This window comes from Lissotriton vulgaris, chromosome 4_1 (assembly GCF_964263255.1).
Source record: "Lissotriton vulgaris chromosome 4_1, aLisVul1.2, whole genome shotgun sequence".
In the NCBI taxonomy this organism is placed as follows: Eukaryota; Metazoa; Chordata; class Amphibia; order Caudata; family Salamandridae; genus Lissotriton; species Lissotriton vulgaris.
In genome coordinates this window covers 866,614,716-866,633,759 of record NC_141691.1, presented here as the reverse complement: position 1 = coordinate 866,633,759, position 19,044 = coordinate 866,614,716, and positions in this window count along the sequence as shown.

The following is a 19,044-nucleotide window of genomic DNA, read 5'->3' as shown; positions in this document are numbered from 1 at the left end:
TGTGGCAAGTAGGTTCCCCCAGAGGCAGCAGTGGCATGGGGTGGCCTGTACTCAACGTACAGTGCGGCTCTCCGGGTGCGGCGCGGCCTCGGGGACAAGGCAAGGTGCGGTGTGCTTGGTGTACGCTTCTTGCGTACGAAGCATTCAGCGGGGCCTGCCGGGCTGGTGCGAGGCATACGGCCAATCGGGCAAGGCGGTACGTCTCGAAGGGGGTGACAAAGGCTGGTGCGGCTGCCGGCCTGGTGCGAGGCGTACGGCCAATCGGGCAAGGTGGTACGTCTAGTAGGGGGTGGCAAAGGCTGGTGCGATTGTGTACGCCTCTGACGTGTGAGACACTAACAATCAAGGGGTGCTGGTCAATAAAGCGGGAAAAATGCCTTTTCTGCGCGACGGTCGGGAGATGGTACACTTCGATGTGCGAACAGTCTCCAGGGCTGATGCGCTGGTTTACACGGTTTATCCCCCAGTTGAGATGCGGCAGGCAGTGCGGGGCGTCCTTAAGAGGAGGGTGAAGCGGGAGTGGGCAGCCCAGCGACACGGTGCGAGGACGGCTCAAAGCAGTGCGGGGTGGGCACCCGCGCCGCTAATCAGTAAACAAAGGGGGATTCCCATGCCCGGGGATCCCTCAAGAAAGGCAGCTCAGCGCTACCAGGAAAAACAGCAGCGCTGCAAACAAAGCGCCCCCAGGCGCTACAGAAAGGCCAGAGTTGTAAGTCCAGGACTAGTTACTCAGTAAGGCAGGGGGGCAAGGCTGGGCCCAGGATCCAGCTCACAGGGCCCTCCAGGCAGGAAGGCAGTCCCAGTGGCGGTCCTCCTTGTTCCCAGCAGCAGCAGCAGGCCCCCCCTCAAATTAGGATCAGGAGCAGAACCTTTACATGGGGTCATAGCCCCTCTTTTATACACTAAAACCCTTTGTCTACAAGGGTGCAGGCAAGGGGCAAACCAGATACAACTGGTTCCTGAGCACTTTGTTTTGCTCAGCCCCTCTGCCTATTCACAGGATGGGTAGGGTCATCAGTCGCACCACAGTGGGGGGAGCCAGCATTGTGTGGGGGAAAGCTCTGCCCTATTCAGGTCCCAGGTGCACTCCTCCCCAGCCATCAACATGCAGATCTCCCATTCACCACCGGGGCAGACCCATCATGACTCATGGAGCCAGGCTCATCAGCCAGCTCCAGCCAATCACAAGCCAGCCAGCCAATTTACCTTTAATATACAGACAGGCCAACTTCTAGAAGTGGCACTTCCACACTAGGTGCATTTATGCCTTAGATATCATCGCGCAGCATTTAATCACACGAGTCCGCACATACCAAACTCGCACCTGCACTCCCCACGCATCAGGAACTAACATGGACACGTACATTTCCCATGCATTCCTATGGGAGGGCAGGAAAATCTCACCACACGCACTCAGAGTGCGCCCGCACTTTACACTGGAACACAGTGAAATGCGCAGAAGCCAAAAATGACTAACATTAAGTCACATATAACAAGCAAAAAGTTTTTGGGGTGAACCTGCCAGAAGGGCCAAGTCCAACACAAATCATAAAAAGTCCTTCACAGATGTATCAGGACCCAATATTCTGTCAATCAGAAATTCAGTTATAATAAGTAGAGCGGACAGACTGACAAGAACCAATAGCTAGTGGAGTGAACGTGGACAGGCCCTCTGAATGGAACATACCCTAACAGTCGCTCCTCTCTAAAACCCCCCTACAGGTCGTGGTTTTCCTGGGTTATTTAAATAAAATTGTCTGATTAATGTAGGGGCATGTACATATGATGCTGGTTCCCATGAATTTTCTGTGTCATCATACCCTTTTTCAAGCAATTATATAATGTAGACGTCCCCTAATTCTTTTAGCATCCAAGACACGTTGAACTTCATATTCTAAATGCCCTTTAACTGAGATAGGTGGAGGGGTTGGGTCTAGTTTGAGCATTATACGGCTTAAGTAACGAAACATGGAATGCAGGGTGTACAGGGTATTCAGTAGATAATTCTAATTTTACTGTTAGAGGATTTATGATTGAGGTGATACAGAATGGCCCAATGAATTTGGGTTGCAATTTCCGGGAGCCCTCTATATTCAAATTCTTTGTGGAGAGCCATACCTTATCCCCTACTTGATAAATAGGAGCCTCCATTCTGTGTTTATCCGCTTGTTTTTTCATGCGTATTTTATAACCTTACAAATATTTCTTAGCTTTTTCTTGTACTTCAGATAAAAATTTAAGATGTTCTGTGACTTTTGGGAGAAGAGAGGATTCCAATGTAATTGGTATGGCTCTTGGATGATAACCTTGCATGAAATAAAATGGAGTGCAATGAATAGCTGAATGATTAGTATTGTTATAAACAAACTCTGCAACAGGTAATGCTTCAACCCAATTACTAGTTAATTCCGCCATTAAACATCTCAATGTTTGAAGTAAGGTTTGATTTAGTCTTTCTGTTTGCCCATCTGTTTCTGGATGGAACACTGGTGAAAGGGCAACTTCTAATTTCAACTTTTCACATAATTCTTCCCAAAATTTGGAGTTGAATTGACTACCTCTGTCTGAGATTATCTTATTTGGCAGTCCATGTAATATCTGCAAATTCTGCTGCTGTGGGTAGTTTTAGTAAAGGAACAAAATGTGCCATTTTTGACAGGTAATCAATTATCACTAAAATCGTAGTACACTTGCTTACAACAGGTAAACCTACCATAAAGTCAACACTAACAGTATGCCATGGAGCGGCAGGAGTTGGCAAAGGTTGTAAAAACCCTGCTGGGGCTTTGTGTAACGTTTTTTGTTGAGCACATATTAGACAAGCATATACATAAGCTCTTATGTCATCCTTCATGGAGGACCACCAACATTTTTTACGTATGTTTTCTAAAGTTTTCTCCCAACCTGAATGACCTGCTAATGCCGATGCATGATGCCAGATCATTATCTGTGTTTGTAAATCTGTGGCTGGTATATAGAGCAAGGAATTGTGGTACAACAACCCTTGTTGAATCGTGTTGTGTGAATCTTTCAACCAATCTTGTGGTTGTATCTTTAGATGTTCAGTGTACACTTTGTTAATGAAATCATTCTGAAGTGTTGGTGCCAAGATATTCTGAGGTGCTAGAACGGGTAACCCTTGTTTGATTTGCTAAGTCTCAGTTGTATGGCCATACCTGGATAAAACATCCGATTGGATCTGCTGCGTGCCAGGCCTATAAGTTATTACAAAGTCAAATGTGCTAAAAAAATTGAGCCAACTCCTTTGACGTGGAGTTAAGGCTTTTATAGAACTAAAGAATTGCAAATTCTTATGATCACTGAAAATTGTGACCGGGAAATTAGCACCTAGCAGATGATGTCTCCATTCTGTGAAAGCTATCTTTCACAGAATGGCAGAGTGGCAGAGTGGCAGTTCTCTCTCTGCCACGGTGTACTTTTGTTTGGCAGGTAGCAATTTTTTGGAATAAAAAGCAATAGGGTGTAATTTTCCATCTACAGGATCCCTTTGCGAGAGTACTCCCCCTAAGGCCACCTGTGAAGCATCTGCTTCCACATAAAATGGGAGATCAGGATCTGGATGTTTTAAGACTGGAGCTGTTGTGATTTTCTGTTTCAGGAGTTGGAATGCTTGAGCAGCTTGAGAATCCCAAACAAAGGGCTGACCTTTTTGTAATAATTTGGTAATAGGTGCCATAGTATCCGCAAAATGAGTAATGAATCTCCTATAAAAATTTGCAAAACCTAGGAATTTTTGCACCTCTTTTACTGAAGTGGGTTCAGGCCAATCATTAATAGCACTTACTTTCTTCAGGTTCATGGTGATACCTTTTGGTGACACACAATAACCCAAAAATTCAACTGTATCTGCATTAAAAATACACTTCTCAAGTTTAGCATAAAGATGATGTTCTTTCAATCTTGTTAACACAGCTCTAACATGCTGAACATGCTCCTGTTGATTTTTTGAATAGATTAAAATATCTTCTATATAAACAATGACGCAAATATCCAAACATTTGTGCAAGACCTTATTAATAAAAAATTGAAAAGCCGCTGGTGCATTGCACAAACCAAACGGCATAACCGTATATTCAAACAATCCGAATTTGGTTTTAAAAGCAGTTTTCCACTCGTCATTTTCTTTTACTCTTACTAAGTGGTAAGCACCCCTTAAATCCAATTTGGTATATATGGTGGAATGTCGCATTTGATCTAGAAGTACCGGTATTAACGGGAGTGGATACTTGTTTTTTATTGTTGCTTTATTAAGTCCCCTATAATCGATGCAGGAGCGCAAAGAGTCATCAGGTTTTGGTATAAAAAAATGTGGCGAGGACACTGGAGAAGTAGAATGATGAATAAAGCCAGATTGTAACAAGTCATCTAAATAGGTCCTTAAGTATTTTGTCTCTTCTTTTGTAAGAGCATACACTCTGCTATTTGGTAATGGTGCTCCAGGTATAAGGTCTATCCTACAATCAAAAGTTCTATGTGGAGGCAGGACACTTGCTTTTATTGAGTCAAAGACATCTTTAAAATCGTTATACTCAGGAGGAATTTTTAATTCCATTGGATTAACACTAGCACAATGCACTACCGTCAGTTGTTCTCCTAATGCCTCCTGATAACAACCAGCTCTACAAAAAGAAGAGTCTAGTGTGACAGTTCTGGTTACCCAATTTATTTTTGGGTTATGGGTCACGAGCCATGGTACCCCTAAAATTAGGCCAAAAGTAGGGGTATCTATCAAATCAAAACATATACTCTGTGTGTATGTCCATTTTGACATACCATGGTGATAGGACTTGTCTGTTGAGTAATTAATCCAGAAGTTAATTCTGAACCATCTACAGCACACACAGTTTCTGGACACTCCTTATGTTTGATGGGAAGACCTAATGTTTCTGCCAATTTATTATCCACAAATTTTCCAGTAGCACGGAATCAAGTAGGACAGGAAGAGAGTGACTTAATTGCGAGGTCACAATTAAAAGAACTTGGTTCATAAAATGTCTGGGAATATGTGGTACAGTATAGGCGGCTAGTTTTGAGGTCTGAGTGATACTTCTCCTCAAACAAAGGACCTAGGTCCTTGTTGAGGCTACTTGTTTTTCTGTTCAAAAGAATAAATAGACAAGGCATTCACTTTTTAAGCATTTTGGGTTTTACAGGACAGTCTTTAGCGAAATGCCCTGAACGACCACAATAAAGACACAATTGAAGTTTTCTTCTTCTGTCCTTTTCCTCTTTAGATAACGGCCCCTTGATAGTTCCAATCTGCATGGGCTCTGGTTCTGGAAACTTATTTTCTAACTCCTTCTTGTCATGTTTAAGAACCGTTAACCTTGTATCCATTTTGGACCTATCACATTTCCTTTCGCCAAGTCTGTGATCTAACTTGACAACTAGATCTACAAAGTCTGAATAATCTTCAGGAAGATCCACTATGTGGGCAAGAGCATCTTTCAATTCGTCACGCAACCCCTTGTAAAACAATGAAGTGCGTTTTTCCTCCGGCCATTGCAATTCAGTAAGCAAACGATTAAACCCTGTAATATAGGTCAATACATCTTTATTGCCCTGCTTAAGGTTTAAAAGCTCATTATCACTAGCCTGCATGTTAGTATGCTTAGCAAAAAGTCATTGTTCTCTTGAAGAGTATCCAGTTATGAAGAAGTTATGAAGAATAGTGTCGTCTCTATCCACATATGGAATAAACCAATTGGCTGCTGTACCTCCTAAGTAGGATAGCACGAGAGCTACCTTGGTAGCATCATTAGGAAACTACTGCGGCTTACATACAAAGTGTAATTGACACTGAATTAGAAAAACATGAATCGTATTACTTTCTCCACAAAAGCGCTCAGGCGCTGCTAAAGGCACAGCATTTGGCACATTTACTGTGATTTCTAAGGGGGAAGAATTCTAAGTAGAGTCTTTAAGTCTGGAATCAGATTCAGAGGAATCCCTAAAAGTGGAAGAAAAAGTTGTTCCCCAAGGATTCTCTCTAGGCTTATAACGTTCCTAATTCTGTCTGAGACTAGCATTTGCCATTTTTTGTTTTCCTATCTCCATTTGGATTTTCTGCAAAAGTTCAGTAACAGACCCATCTTGAGTCAAATCTTCACTTATTGTTGGTCCCATACTTTCGGGGACTCTACTCTCTGCTCCTCTCCCGTGTTCATCTTTTAAGCAGATCTAGTATGTTGTGAGGTTTGTGTTTCTGTTAAGCCCTCACTCACCTGAAAATCCAGGTAGTTCTGCCGGAAAGAATTGAAGACTATTTGCACCCTCTCTCAAACCTCTAATCCTGCCGCACTGTCTTAAAGAGCAATGCATGAAGAAAAGAAGCCCAATGGAAGGGGGAAGTGGATAAAATAACAAAAGAGAAAAACACGGCTCCTCTGGACTTCTCAACTTGTCGATCTGTAGCTTGTCTTTGGCTAATCTCTTCTTCAGCAGGAAATAATTAACAACCTTCTTACTTGTCTATCTATTTAACTTTTAGATATTTATCTCAACATATTAGAACAAACAAACTTAATATACCTCTCTGTTCTGGCACTTCTTATGTCACCAGATAGTTCTTCAGAAAACGTGGCTTTAACTCTTTTAAAGTAATTTTGCAACCTACAACATTCTTAAGGAGAGAATAGACAGCATGAATTAACATCCAATCCAAATTACACACAACATGTGTCCCTTATGACCTTTTGGAATTCATTGCTTACTTTGTTTCTCTGTTCAGTATAAAATGTCCTCAAGGTGAATGATCAATAATTCCAACACTCTAAAAACAAGTTTTAACCAAAGTATTCCGTTCTACCAACATTTATCAGTCTTTTCGCTAATAATATAAGTCAACAAGCTCCTTTGTATGTTGAGTCATTTATGTCTTTTGCAGAAAGTATTTTTCTGTTGGCACAAACTACGTGAGTTTTTTCTTTTAAGAATAAACAAGAAAGTCTGGTATAATTGTTTAAGGTTCTCAAAGATGAGTAATTAGTAGCCAGCTGTCTTTTCCAGAACTTGATTTATAAGGGTACATCAATGCGCATTGTTTTCCCTTTAAATTAAGTCAAAAATGTACTTACTCACATTCTGGAGCGATCTTGAATGTATTTACCCCTTTCTTTGTTTTTCTTTCCTTTTCGTTTCAGAACAGACAAGATTTCCAGCAGGACCAAGGACTGCCGGAAACCAGAAGGGAAGGATCTCGACGATGGACAATGTTCCCGGAAGAGGAGCCGTCGGGGAGAAGAGATGACGACCTCAGGAATCAGGAGGGCAGGATCGGAGAGTCAGGTCTTCAGGTGAGAAGGATAAGAGTGACGAACACAAGCACCCGCTCGTGTTCCTGAGTTTCTTTTATAGGCAGCATTGGGTGGGGTTGAAAGCGCCAGCACGTGTTCGTTCCAGAAACATTTTTTACAGTTTACACGTGCAGCAGCTCCCTTTTACAGTGAAAGGTATTTAACAATGAAACGAACATCTTTAGAGCAATCATAGGGCCATGCTCGATAATATATTAGTCTTTGAGCCATCACAAGCCAGCATAAAGAATACAATAAACCTTGGCAAAAACAAATCATAAACAGTGCCATACAAAAAGTCCTTCACACATATATCATGACCCAATAATCTGTCAATCAGAATTCAGTTATAATAAGTAGAGCGGACAGACTGACAAGAACCAATAGCTAGTGGAGTGAACGCCCTCTGTATGGAACATACCCTAACACTTTACTGCCTCTAAGTGATTTCAAGCAGGTGGTCCAAGCGCTGGTCTTGCCAAGGTTAGTCTATGACAGTGCTACTCTCTGTGGCCTTCCCAAATACGTCTTGCCCCCTCTAAGGGCCTCATTGAACACCTCTGCTAGATTAGACACAGGCACCAAAAGAAATGAGCACATATCCCCAGTCCTTAAATCTTTCAACTGGCCACCCTTTTAATTCCCGTATTCAGCAAAAGATTGCAGTCCTGGTGCACAAAGCCCTTCACCTCAATACTCCTACGTACCTGGCGCAAAAACTTGAACTATCTTGTGGAGAGAGGGCATCAAGAAGCACCTCAACATTCCTCTTGAAACCTCTCGTCCTTAACAAAAAGAGAACTTGTCATGGACCCACTAAGGGCCTCATTGTACACCGCTGCTAGATTGATTACAGGCGCCAAAAGAAATTAGCACATATCCCCAGTCATTAAATCTCTCAGCTGGCTACCCTTTTAAGCCCGTATTCAGCTAAAGATTGCAGTCCCGGCACACAAAGCCCTTCACCTCAATACTCCTACGTGCCTGGCGCAAAAACTTGAACTATCTTGTGGAGAGAGGGCTTCAAGAAGCGCCTCAACATTCCTCTTGAAACCTCTCGTCCTTAACAAAAAAGAGAACTTGTCACGGAGCCTTCTCTGGTGCTGCCCCAAAGATATGGAACTCTCTGCCACCGGAAGTACGGAGTCTTGTCTCAACGAGGGCATTCAAATTGGAAGCCAAAAGAATGATTTCTAATGAGCAAATTCTTACCGAAAGGGGAGGAGGCACTTCTAATTTGTCTGACTTTGTTCTTATCACCATGGTACCTCCATCTATAATAGATCTTCTCTTCTGATGTTTTTTTTCCTCCACATTTGTTTCCCAATTGATGTTTATACTACCCTCTTGTCCTTTCTTCCTTCTTATTGTAAAGCGCTCTGATATCCTTCAGGATCTTGTTCACGCCATATAAAACTTTATAAATAAATAAAATAAATAAACTAAGGACACTAGAGCGTGAAACCACACACCGACCTGACAAATTAGCCAGTATAAGGGAACAAATAGTAAACTACACCGACATGGTGGACAGAGAGAAATGAGACAGATATGACACGTCAATGATTTTATCCACTTTCTCAGATTTTATACATGCGCCATGGTACCAGAGACCACTGCACACCTAGATAACATTACCCTAGCATGGTTGTCCTTTGATCAGCAAGAATATCTGGCACAGCCTATAACGGTGCAGAAGGCGTGGGAGGCTATCTGCATGTTCCCAAATAGCAAAGTGCACGGTTAAGAAAGCATAAAAGGCGAATTTTATAATAGAATAGACCGACCTGCTTGCACCTCACCTCCACACACTCTATGAATAATACGCCAAGCAGGTACTTCCCCAAACTCTTCATGAGGTGCTAATTGAGGCACTACTGAAGCCCGAAATGCAGCATAAAAACTGAATCTTACCATAATTTTCAATAATAAATACAGATGACATTTAAAAAAAAAAGAAAACTCAATCACAGCACTTTTGCAATGGGATGCAGAACAACTTTGGTGAGATGCAAACACTCTCCCTGCACAATGTACTGCATCCTTTTCATCTAAAGACCCCAAGCATATAATTCCACCCTTAGATAACACTGTCTTAATCCCATCAACTCCATCTTCTGAAACACATAAGATGAGGATATTTCTTTGTATTCATTTGGAAGAGTCTACAGCTGCACTGAGGAAATGTATGGCAAATAGGCCGACCTATGATTTGAGTGACGGACCTGCTCCAACACCTGTCTAATATGCTTCAGCCTGGAAGTAGAAAAGGCAATTAAAGTTATTCAAAATCAAGGCCACCTCTGGGCCTTTTTCAAGAGGCTAAAATATGTGGAAGAAAACAGTGCTAAAGCTCAATTACTCCTTACTTTCTTTTTAGTAGGTAATTTGAGTTGTGTTGATGTAGCTATTTGTGTTCACTTGTATTCCTCATATGGTATATCAAAAAGAACGTACTGCAGATGCAGCTGGAGCATATTTTCTAGTGTTGGCAACAAGCTCAGCTTGAGAAAGAGTTGATAACTCAGACTGTTAGACAGGTGTGGCTTAGATTAGGAAGAAGATGGCGGCATAGCTCATCGGCAGCATGCCAAGTGATTTATTTCTACGCTATAGTGACATAAAATTCTGGCTTTCTGGATGTTGTGTGACTGATTTCAGCACCAAGAAAAGATGGGTAGTGTCCGAGAGTGTGGCAGCAGCAGATAAGAACAGCTTTATTGAGTGTGTGCTGGCCCAGTCGCATTCACCAGTGTTAAAGATGGTGCCATAATCACACTGCATGGTAGAAGGAGAGCCACCTCATATAGTACCGGCTCTGGATCACCTCCTGATCTCTAAGCTCACCTGCGCAGCCATCAAGGACACAACAGAACTATTTGAGGATCTATACCACCATAGGTACACCAGAGAAGAAATTCTGACATTGAGGCTTATTTCCTTGACAGAGCCTTACCCATGATGGCGCCATAGAACAGAAACGAACACACATATCTACATGAGAGCTCAATGAAGAACCTTAGCTCTGCAGGTTTTGATGGCAACAATGAGTCTAACAGTACCTAACAGTGCCTAACAGTGAGTACTTTTAACTATGTTTTAAGAAAGGGTGTTTTGGAGTCTTAACAAATGATCTCAAGTGCTGAGAGGGGCAACAAATCATCTAGTGCATCATCCATAAATGCACCATTTACTGATTCTTCAAGCCTCCACACACTCTGTCCAAACTATTGTTCTATTGTGTGTAGGTGCAAGCTAGTGGGTTGCTTTCCTCTACAATCTAGGATTTTGACCTCCTAACGACTCCACGATGGCCACTGAGATCCCAGCATAGAAGCCAGCACACTAATTGGCCATTTTGTGCACCACCTGGCACAGGTTGCAAGAGGGGGGAAACTTGTTGAACAACCTGAGATGTTCATATCACCAACCTTTGTGCTGTAACCATTGTTTTTGATTAGAAGAAGTATTATAATCGCAAGAGTCATATCATGCTAATAACACTGAATGTAATGGCTGACACGTTAAACTCTGACCTACCCAATCTTGACTCACCCATTAAAGGCAAATGGATATCAACACAACCATGGATATATTTCTAGAAAAGGTTGCAGAAGTTCAAAATTTACCAAAATCCACCAAAAAACAACAATGACTTGATGCAGGATGAAATATCGGTAATTAGAACTCACATGAAAAGCAATCAACAGCAGAATTCCTGAAGCTGAAGGCAGAATTTGAACCCTTGATGACTTCTAATAAAAAAAGACATTGCATCCTTAAAATCCACATCAGTACCTCTACAAAGGCAAGTGTCTCAATTAGAGGACTGCAACAGTAGAAGGAACATCCACATATTTGGTTTACTTGAGGGTTCAGAGGACTCACTTGGCCCCTGCTCTAGATTCCTGGAATTGCGGCTTCCTAAGGTTACTGGCATCCAATTTCTAAAAGGTCTGGGGCTGGAGAGGGTGCACAGGCTGCCTTTTTTAAAGGTGACCGCATACAACACGATAAGGACCCATAGTCTGCAAACCACTACGATTCCAACATGTGGAAAAGATCCTAGAATAATGAGAAAGAATAGACACATTGTCTGGAACAACTACAAAATCTACATTTCTCAGGAATTTTCGAGACCCACAGTAGAAACCAGAAAGGGCTTTTTATCTTTCCATCAGATGTTACATTTAAAAGAAATCCCATTCCCCTTCGCTGGTCCAGCAAGGTTCAAATTCAATGTGGAAGGATCAATGCATATCTTCACATATCCCAAAAACTACATTTCTAGATTAAAAAGATGATGCTGAAATGGACATCTCTTCACAAAAACCAAACTAATGTTTCTTTGTTTGGCATAGCTATTTGGTGAATTTGCTATAGTATGAGTATGCCTAAAATGTTCTTTTTCTAACAAAGTACATATCCAAGTTTTTGGTTTAATGCACAACTGTGTGGTTCCTTCTAACACCTCTCGATTACTTGTACCTTTGTTTCTCACTCCATATCAGCTGACTTCTATTTTGACTCCCTAACTGCAAGAATCTCCTACCTCGTGGTGTAACATCGCACACACATACGCACACACACACACACATCACACACAGCCCTGCCATATTTTGGTAGGGTCCCCTCTACACTAGGTGTGATAGGAACCCTGCTAATACCAGGACAATCAATGTTTCAGGCTTCCTTATAGGACATTATGCCTCTGATAACCTAATGCAGCACATCACATTAGATGTCACTGGCTCCTGACTAACCGCCTGGGTGTAAGGCAAGGTTGTGTCTTGGCACCACTTTTGTTCACATTATATACCAATGCCTTGGAGCAAGAGTTGGTGTCACACGTAGGGACCTACCTTATGTAAATAACCACCTAATAGCCTCTCCTTCTATGACGATGATGTGGTACTCATGGCTCGTACCCAGATCAGTCTACAGAGGGCTCTCACCTTTTATACCAGTTATATGAACAATCTTGGGTTAAAAATGAACGCAAAGAAAAGTTTCATCAAGTCGTGTAGGAGAGGGAAAAATAAGAATAGAGGTTATCATGCAGGGGGAACAGGTTGGAAACCATTGATTCTTTTTGCTATCTGGGTGTCCGTTTTAATCAAACCGGTTCTTGGGCACCAGCTATTAAGGCTAGTAGCCTCTGCTTTATGAAGTCTACTGCAGCTTTAATAAACTTCACAAAAAGATTGGGGAACAGACCGCCTGAAAATCTTCTAAACATTTATAAAGCCAAATGTGTGAGCATATCAGTCTTTGGGGCAGGCATTTGGTGCTTTCAAGAATGTACATTTATCCAATATATTGAAAACGCCTTCCTAAGATTTATTTTAGTGGTCAGAGCCAGTGCCCCAGTTTTTAATTGTAACAGCGAGTTAGGAGTACCATATATTTCCGATTTAATTAAGGTTCAACCTGTGCTGCTCTGGCACAAAGTCTGGATTTCTGATAGCACTGGCCTAAACAGGGAAATAATAACTGATGCAATGAAATTAGATAATGCCTGTAAGATTTCATTGCTAAAATACGTAAAAAAAATGTATGCAGGATATCGCAAACCCAGAGTGTTTTTCCTCACCCAAAAATATGAATGCTATCAACCGGAAGGATTTTTAAAAAATCTGTATGACCCATCTGGGAGAAAATAGGTTAACCCTGGAAATGAATAAACTTACAGTGGTCGAGCTCCAAATAATTTCTATAGCCTTGTAGCCCGCTGTAGCGGGCTATACCGGCTATTAAAGACCCGCTTAATCGTTAAAGGCCCGAGCCGAAGGCGAGGGACTTTAACGAGACAGCAGGACTTTAATAGGCGGTATAGCCCTGCTACGAAGGGCTATAAGGCTATTAGAACATTCTACCACTAGAGGGCAGAATGTTCTAAGAAATTAAACAAAGGGTTCTCGAAGCTCGAGGGGATATAAATTCCCTCGAGCTTCGAGAAGCCTTTGTAGAACATTGGAATGTTGCTCTGCTGGCCTTTACCGGCCCGTAGAAGCAGGGAGCACTCCATTGATCTTGCAGTCCAGTCCGGATCTTACACGCAGCACGCAGCAGAGAAGTGAGTGAGAGGCTCACGGCGGCGGTAGCAGCAGCACCCGCGGAAGGGCGGCGGCCGTGTATCGCCGTGTATCACGACCGTGAACCACGACCCAGAATCCCACGAATCGTGACCGGTAACCGGTGAATCGCGACCTGGCGAACCGCGAACTGGTGACTGTGGAAAAGCATGGGATTCGAGGGCAAACAGCACCGGAAGGCAGCTACCGAAGGGTCAGCGGTAGGACCAGTGGCGTGGTGTCCTGTGGCGCTGGTTGGCCGCTGGGACCCGGTGCAGAGACCCGGCGCAGAGTGCAGAGTGGAGCAGAGAAAGCGCTGAGCACTGACGGTGGACGGCCGCTACTGACATCGGTGAGGTCAGCCAGCGCCAGTGGAGGCGTGGGAGGAAACGGAGCTAGACAACCACCGGCTTGCACTGCTGGCTGTACCCCCTGTACCCCTAGCCGGCCTGCCCACTCGCCTGTCCGCCCATTGTCCGCCCATTGTTTGCCACAGCTACTGCCAAACCTCGGCTCCAGTCTATGCCAGCTCCAAGGTCTCAGCACTCCAGATGGAAGGATTGAGCACAGGCGCATAGGAGATTTACCTCTGCAGTGTTTTCAGCGGCCCGGCCTTGAGGTAAGAGGCGGGGGAGGAGGGGGCGACATAAGCGCAGCCGCCGTTAGAGGCGGTAGCTAAGTAAGAGCCCGGGGAGTAGACCAAGGGAGGCTGTCTTACTAGATCTTTCAGCCTGACGTCCCCCTGTGTGCTCCGCTTTTCGCCCCTTACCCCGCATGAACTAAACGGATTAAGCCTGCACCTTACTCCATAATCAAAACCGCCCAGCTAACAAACTAACAATATAAATGCCAAGGGCGGGTGCAAATTGAATCTCGTGGGGGACAGCAGGCGCTCATAAATTGATTGGTTTTGTCATCTGCCCGCCCTCACCACCATCTACCACCACAGCCATAGTTACAAAACCCCAATCAGTAATCAGCAATCCAGAAATCCAGCAATTCAGCTTGCAAACCAATTTGCAAAACCAACCATCAAAAAAGTTAAGTTAAGAGATAAAAGAAGGATAATTCCGACCCATCGACTGCACACTGACGGATCCCTCAAGCCCAGGTTCCCCCCAAAACGGAAAGGAACAATTATACCGTTCACATTTGAAGTATCTTGATCATGAGATCCGGGAAGATACGAGGCGAGGAAAACCCAGCCGAAAAACCACAGGCAAAGACAAAAAAGGCCAAGGGGGACCCTGCGGGTACTATCAACGAGGCAGAGGACAGGTCCGCCACAGGTGGGGAAAAGAGCCCCAAGAAGCCGGTGGGACAAGGCATCAGTTCAGCAAACCTCGTAAAATCCCCTCCTGGCTCGATACTCCAACATGATAAATTCGGATTGCAGAGCCCCGACGCAGGAGCCAAGGGGCTCCATAAGTTCAGCACAGCCTGTAGTGCCCTAGCCAGAGATAATGAATCATCGGAACACGATGCTACGCCATCACTGAACCATAAAGCTCAAGCTCAAGCGGTGCACTCCAAATCAAGCAAACGGGCACTGATTACAGACTTTCTTAAAGTCTGTCAAAGACTCTCTACCGGGAATAGATCAGAACTTCGCCCATCTGATGCTAGCTCCAATTTCAACAGTACCCAGTGTAAAGCACTCAAGGAGGGCACAAACAAAGGCGTCATATCGCCAGCACCGCCATCACTTCACATAAGGTGTTACAGCGAACCTAGCAATGCCTTTAATACCAAAATAAGAAGGGTCATCCAGAAAACGACCTCGACAATAACCGAGGAATGTCCCTCACAAACACAAACAGTAAACTGCATTCAAAACACGCTGTCACCAGTAAACTCTCCCAGTAAATCGAGTTGCCAGCCCATATCTGCATTTGTTAAAAAGCACCACCCCTCATCTGTTGGACTCGTAACGGAAGAAACCGATGCCATTGAACACAGTGAGCCATCGAACCCACAGAAAGAAAACGTAACCACAAGCAACAGCATAGAAATGGAACGGAGTATGCGCCAGTTCGCAGCTCAATATGACCAAACGCCTGGCAAGGAGGAAGGAAATGTCAAAAGGTTATCGCTAAGGAGTGTGCAACCGTGCGAGCATCGCAATCAACTAAATCCTCCTGAGCACCCTTTCATCCCACCCAAGCTCACCCATACATATGGGGAAACACTAGTGAGCAACCAAACGGCCTCCATCTGGCTGCAACTATTAAAGACCATGGAAACCAAAGGTGTCGCAATGTCCTACCATGCGGACAAATTGGACACGCAAGTCGACCTGCTTAACCTTCTGGCCCTTCGCGTTCAGGGCATTGAATCAAACTTAAAAGATTTAAACAACATGATCACGAAGGTGCAACTCAACAAGGACTCCACCTTCTATACCTGCCACTGTTCAGATATAATAGACAAACTGGCCACAGTACCCAGCCTGATGACGCAGATATTGGGGGCTGTCAAGGAACCCATAATGGACTCCCCTAAGGCAACAACTACAACTATAAGACACTCAACAAGTCAACAGCCCACCAAAGAGGGCCAAGGTAGGCCGCTTGAGGTTTGCAGCGGCGAAGCTAGCTTGAAAACCCAAGACCAACCAGACTCCTCCATCTCCATTGATATCACGACGCCAGCAAGAGCACACAAACATACTCTAGCTGACCACTGAGAGGAAGCAGACTCAACTCAGGCGTCCCTACAAATCGCGGAACATAGTCCCAATCTTACTGTTCAGGTACATGCGCTTACTAAAAGGGAAAGGAAGCGCCAAAGGAAAGCTAGAAAAACAAAAGCATACAGGCAAGGCGCATCATCGAAGCCCCCCAAAAAAAACAACAACGACCCTAGCAGCTGCGAAGATAAAGAGCAGTCAGAGGATGTCCCATCCCAAATCAGAGCAACTTCAGAGCAAGGGTCAACCCTAAAAGGCTTACCCCTTGACAAGGACACAACCACTCCAAAAAGAGCCACAAATGGCACAAACTCAACCCAGAACGCAATAAAGGTGTTTAGCATCTTCAACCCACCCAGAGAAAAGCCAAACCGCAAGCCACCAATTGATGAGCAAGTCATAACCACAAACATCAAGCAAAGAATAAGCTCAAAGGATACCATCTCATCCATCCAAGTATCAGAAAACAAAAGACAAATTGGCATAGATAAACCCGCAAAGATCAAGGAACCAAATTCACGAGACCCGCTGGAGGGAAAAACACAAGTCCCACCATCCCTAGACCTCAACGAACAAACAACCACAAGCAGTGCACAGCCAGCTAATCAGTACACCTCAGAGCCAAAGATGGACCTGGAAGGAAAGTCTACCCCAATCATCAAAGAAATCAGACGACCAATAATTCAAAAGCGACATATTTTAAGCAATAAAATTGAGCTAATTCCGAAATACTGATCAAGAAGGACCCATGATATCTTGAACAGAGGGGCAATCCTAAGACTCCTAGAGGAATTACCAGGCCTGAGTCACTTAAAATCACGCGACTTGTAATCAGTAGAGTTTAAACCAAACCCTTTCCAACCACGCTCTGATTCCACGATAACAACCTGGACAGATCACATCGTCACAGAACAAATCCTGACCCACTGGGAGGATTTTGCCTCATGGGGTATTGATCTAAAAAAAGTGGAGCCAGCTCGATATCCTAGTCCGTTGCGGAAACAAAATCCAAAACGAGGCCTCCTAAAAAACGCTAAAGGACCAGAGTTAAGAGGCAGCATAGAAGAAGAAGGCAACCAACTCAGGCAAATTACAATCACGATTGCCCGTCAGGCGAATGACCTGCCTGAAAGTCACCAACATGCCCCCCTGGCATCAATCCATAGGAACACAGACTGAACCAACAGTAGAGCAAAGGTTGGGAAGGAGCAGGGTTGCACGTTCTGTTCATGGAACGTATATGGTCTAAAAGCATAGCTGGAGGAAGAAGACTTTATAGAGTTTATCACGCAATTTAAAATACTAATGCTCCAGGAAACTTGGCAGACAACAAACACGCCTCTTGTGGGATACAAAGAATTCTTTACACCAGCACAAAAGGAGGCCCGCTCCGGCAGGGCAAAAGGAGGCCTATCCATTTTCATATCGACGGACCTACTATGGAAACTTAGTCACATCGACCTAGAGTCTACATGGATGCAATGCATTAAAATTGACATTTCCCCAAATATGGGCCTTTTGATCATGAACCTTTACATGCACCCGGGAGGAAAACATAAGGGGAAGAGGATAAAACAACTAGTTACCACAATCAAGGGGTTAAAGTCTACCTATCCAAGCAAAAACATGCTTATAACAGGAGATTTTAACATGAATCTAATTCATCGTCTGGAGGGAAGCCTCCCCACCCACATTGTCCCCCGGCAGGGCAACCTTTGCAGACAAAGTGCCATAGGAAGGAAATGTGCCATGGAGTTGGAACCCCTCCAATTGTACACCTTAAACGGAAGGGGCAATCTGGATACACCAGCTGCCCTAACGAGGGTTTCCAAAAATTCAGGTTCAACCATAGACTACACTCTGGTGGACCCCGACCTATTCCTTTACATCAGAGACTTCCACATCCAGGAACAGGGGGAAAGCGATCATTTCCCACAGATCTTCACCTTGACAATTGAAGTAAAAAAGTCTGAGCTAGCGCTGCCTCTATCCTTGAACACCCAAATCTTCAATTTACAACGTCTAAACTGGAATGAAGAAAACCTCGATAATCTAATGGCGTCATGCCATGCATTGCTTTCACTATCTGATACATCAAAGGACATAATAAAGACCTGGGAGTCCTTTGTAGCAGACTTAAACAAGAATTTCCAATCCAACCGCAGAGGACAAAAAGCCATAAGAAACAGAGGAGGGAAATGGTACACCCCAAAGCTGCGACAACTAAAAAGGCAAATGAATGCATTTCTCAGGGCCGAACGCAAAAAGGATCCTCACTTTTCACAACAAACTTTGAAAACAATTGCAGCCTTAAAAAAAGAGCTATAAGGAGAGACCAATCTGGCCAAGAGAATGCATAGGGAAAAACTAGCATGTACTATACTCTACGCCAGTAAGATGCAGAACTCAAAAGAATTTTGGGCAAAAATAAACTTCATGCTCAACGGTAAACATCAGCAGTTCAATTCCGATATGACTGATCAGCTTTGGTGTAGCCACATCGATTTGTTATACAATTTCAAACTTGATACCTCACTTGACAAGAAAGTTGTGCCGCTCCTGGAGCGTGCCTTGCCAAGTCTGAGAACAATGACAGACCCAAAGCCTGCTGATCCCAAAGCCACTTGTGAACCTTCAACAACAAAGAACATAGGTGGCACGGACCTGATGACACTAACGCAGGTTTTCAACACCATAAAATCACTGAGAGCAGATGGAGCTCCTGGCCCAAATGGTCTCCCCTATGCTCTATTCAGGAAAGACCCCAAGTTCTGGGCCAGTCAATTACTTCCTTTATTTTGTCACAGTGTAAAGACCGGGAACATTCCCGAATCGTGGAGGGGCAGTATCCTACACCCAATACATAAATCTGGTTCTCGCTCTGACCCCAACAACTACAGGCTAATAGCCTTAATAGATGTGGAGGCAAGGATCTATGCGTCAAACTTACTGGTAGAACTGGAGG